Below are 4,043 nucleotides of genomic sequence, written 5' to 3' on the forward strand. Positions count from 1 at the left end.
TCCCCATTTCCCGTGGGACTTCCCTCACCCCCATCTTAATACATGTTTTTTAATGCCAGAGCTGCCCCTCCAGTCGAGGCCCGAGTCACGTCACCGCTGTCCCACAGTCCTTTCCAGGAAGATGGAGACATTCCCCTCCCTGATCCCAAACCAGGTACAGCCTCTGTTCCCGGCGGATCCTCCCTTTCACGGGCAAAACCCCTCCTAATCGTGTGAGTTAGAAAACTACCGGCAGAGAACAGATTGTTCCTGTCTGCTGCTTTGCCGCGTGCGTGTAAATAGTTGTGTGTCATTTACCATCTGGCAGAGGGATCCAAGCACTGAGGCGGTGACGGCGCTGGGTGCCAGCAGAGAGGCGGGAGGTGTACCGGCACTGCGAGTGGTTCATACGGCTCGGAGGCTGACAGCAGCTTGGGGCAGCGCCTGTTTGCTGTGGTACAACTGGCGAGCGATAGTCACATCTAGGACCATCAGACGGGGAGTCCCCAGCCCCTCTTCTGCCAGGGTGGTGGATGCGGAGGGGAGCCAGGAGGGACGGGCATGGGCTCTGGATGCATTTTAGGGGGCCGTCTGCCTACACTTGCCCATGAATGAGCAAAACGCATAAGGACGAGCTCCTCAGAGGACCCTGGTCCCTGCCAGCAGCTCTGCCCATCCCGAAGAGGTGGTGGCTGTGTGTGCCTTTGGGTGGGGACCCTGCACCCACCGCGGCTGCTTCCCTGTGGCTTTGCAAAGGCATTTCAATGAGCCTGGAGTCACCGCAGGCACGCAGAAACGGTGAGTCAGGCCCCAGAATTGCCAGGCTTGGCTGCTGCTCATGTTCAGTGCCGTTTTTTTGAAGCTGAGGTTGAGGGTTGTTCAGGGTTTGGGGGTTTTTTCAGATGATTTCTGGATTCAGAGATTTGGGGGCTTGCGTTTCCCAGTTTGGTTTTGGTGTGGGTTTGTTTTTTTTTTTTTTCCTGTAATGGGAAGACTCATTTTCTAAAAGAGGGCCCCTCCACCAGCTGAAATTGTCACATCCTTATTCCTAGGAGGATTTGGGAGCGCAAACCCCCCTGCCTGGGATGAGGCTCATGGCAGACCTGCAAACGCTGGGGGTCAGGCACTACCAGTCCACATAAGCAGCATCTCCCACCCACTCCACCAAAGCACGAATGACTCCGCAGCACGCGGAGCACACGACGATCAACTCCTCAATCTGTTCTTCCCCCCCCCCCCCCCCCCCCCCCCCTGTGATCACTCAAGCTTTAACCCAGCCTCGGTGAATGTGATTCATCTTGGCTGCTGTTAAGGCAGAATGGGAAGGTTACAACGCTGCTCTCCACTGCGTCGACATGATATACCCTGCCCATGAAATAATCTGCGGCTGGCGTTACGAGGCCATATATCCCCTTGAATTGCAACACCCTAAATGCGACAAGTAGCCACTTAATCGATACGAGTTCATTCTCTGTTTTCCTTCTTTACGGAAAATTGGGCAGACTCCCAGCCTGTTTCCATAGGAACGGGCTGGGAGACTGGGAGAACCGCCGGCTGCTGAAGGTCCGGCGTTAACGCAGCCACGGCATCTGCTTCGCACTGGCAGAAGCTCCAGCGGCCTCCCAACATCACAGCTACGTGAAGCCGAGTCAATTTGTGCTGGAGACAAGGAGCTGCCAGCTGATAACCAGTTAACATGCAGGTACCCGCATTAGCCCCACAGAATTTAGAGGAGGATGGAGAGGGCTCCTTTGCTCACCCGGCACCAGCATCCCGGGATGCCGGGGCTCGTCCTGCCCCCCCTGCTTCCCTGGGGGCTCCCCCAAACCCAACTCTTCCCCGGGGCTGAGCAAAGGCTTCCCCGCGCGATGGCAGCATTTGCTAAATCTCCAGCACTAGCTGGAGATGCCTCAGGTGTCTGCTTTGTTTTCCTTCCCTCTTATGAAATGAAATGAGAGGAAATAAATTGTAGCACAGCTCCCCCACCCGACTTTCTGTTCAAATGCCAGTTCTCAGCTAAGGCTATTGTTCCGCAGTGTTTCATTTTAAACTGCTTTATTAGACACTAAAATATCACTTCCTTGCTCTTGAAGGCAGCCTGTTCCTACAAGAGAGATAAAAGCTGGTGGCTTGATTGCAAAGGGGACATTTTGTTACTCTCCTAAATCAGCTGACTGCATTTTTTAATTGAAGGCGGCCCTGGGAGTGGTGGTGTATTATTAGCCTTGCTGGTGCCTGCTCCCCTCCACCCCAGGGGCAAGCTCTGCTTTTGCACTGCCGAGGCAAGAGGTTCAATTAGGTTTTGGCCTTCTTGCAGAAGCGCCCATCAAGCGCTCCGGGCTCCTCGCATGTGGAGTGAGGAATTAGGACGAGTCAGTTCTCACATCCTCCCAAACGTTGCTCTTTCTTGTGTCTGGCTGCAGATGCACAGCTGGGAACCGGCGTGGCGAATCTCCGTAACTCCAGTGCCTTCAGTTCCCCTTGGAGGGGAAAAACCACTTTATTTTCTTCCAGTAGATTTTTATTGTAGCTATAAGCACGGTGCAGGTAATGCACAGGAGACGCCGCCCCATCCTGAGCCTGGGGCACTGCAGTCTGGGCACTGCAGAAAGGTGCTGGTTCCCAGAAAGTGATTTTGTCACCTGCTTTGCCCCCTCCTGCTCCCAAGGGGCTGGTTCCCGGCTGGGGAAGCAGCAGAGCTCTCCAGGGCATTGCACAAGCTTTTTCTCTCAAGGCTCCTTACCACTCAGCAAAGGAGTGAACCTGAGCTTTGATACAGCCCCAGCAGCTGCCATGTCTGTGCTCCCGAGACATCAGCAGCGATTACTCATCTCAAGAGCTCCTGGTGCAGAGCAGAGGGGAAGGGAGGACTCTGCCACGTCTCCTGGCACCTCTGTCCACGTGATGCTTATCCCCCTTGGGCGTCGGTGTGCTCCAGGGATGTGACGGCGCGCTCCCACGGCCTTTGTCCTTGGCTCTGAGCCCGGCAGGGAAAGGCAGGTGGGGCTGGCACAGCTGCGGCAGGCAAAGGAGCCGGCACGGTGACTCCCACGGCAGCTGCAGCGGTGGGAAGCAGCAGAGTTTTATTCCGGCTGTTACAAAAAGTACCCTTGAAAATAGGCAGGAGAAGGCAGACTGCGGCGCAGCCACACGCGTGGTAGGGGATGCCACGTGAGCACAGCCTTCACCTTTAGCTCTTGGATGCTAATGGGCTCATCCGTCGTGTTTTTATAGCCATCACGGCGTCTGCTTGGCAAGACCTACCCTGCAGTGGTCTCCACCAGCCCGGTGCCACGATGGTCAGGGGCTCCTCCGGCCCGGAGAGGGCCTGTGGGAAGACCGGCTGCTCCCACCGCAACAAAACATACTTCAGATGCCGGCGTTTCTCCTTGCCGTGGCTCCAGCCTGGTCAGCCTCTCCCTTACCAAGTTGTCATCTCTTGGGCGATGGCCTAAGCATTGCTTCAGGGTGTCAGACGGGGACCCCGGACACACCTCGAGCCACCCAGCACCTCTCAGAGCTTGTTCTTGGAGGGGGACCAGCGAGGAGAAGGGGGTTACTGTCACTGCTCTGAATTAGTGCACCTGATGCAGCGGTTCTCAGAGAGTGTATCAGTTAAATGAATGAAGCCTCCCTAATGCCAGAATTCAAGGAGCTTCCTAATACGTGTCAGTCGACATGGCATTAATACTCTCTTCTGTGACCTTTACATCGCCATCCAAGTCCAGCTTCCCCTTTTTGCCCTTTGCTATTCCCTTTCATATTTAATATTAAATCTGATTTATCTGCAAGAGGGCTTTATCGTGCGCTCAGAGGATAGGATTATTTATGCAAAATAATTGCATATTATTATGCAATCATAATAATGCGATCAGTGAAAGGATTTCACAATCCCTCCCCGGGGCAGAGCCATGGGTGGGAAAAGCATCGGCCCAAGGGTAAAAGGCATCCTGCGCAGCCCTGGGCAGAGCTCTCCGCTGCCGCTCCCCTGCCGCTCGTCACCACGCCAGCATCTGATTTTCACCCGCATCGCTTGCGGTACTTGCCGCAGGGCTCCCTGCTGA

The 4,043-nt window shown here is 55.1% G+C and overlaps 1 long non-coding RNA gene across 1 annotated transcript; it reads left to right on the top strand.

Moving 5' to 3' along the window:
- The first annotated feature begins 24 nt into the window (after positions 1-24).
- Positions 25-1,955, top strand: LOC103905524. Its single transcript, XR_657952.2, has 3 exons — positions 25-154; positions 308-777; positions 1,032-1,955. It is a non-coding gene; the product is annotated as an uncharacterized LOC103905524 (long non-coding RNA).
- Positions 1,956-4,043: the final 2,088 nt, after the last annotated feature.

This window comes from Aptenodytes forsteri, unplaced genomic scaffold (genome assembly GCF_000699145.1).
Source record: "Aptenodytes forsteri isolate BGI_AS27 unplaced genomic scaffold, ASM69914v1 Scaffold617, whole genome shotgun sequence".
NCBI classification, from domain to species: Eukaryota; Metazoa; Chordata; class Aves; order Sphenisciformes; family Spheniscidae; genus Aptenodytes; species Aptenodytes forsteri.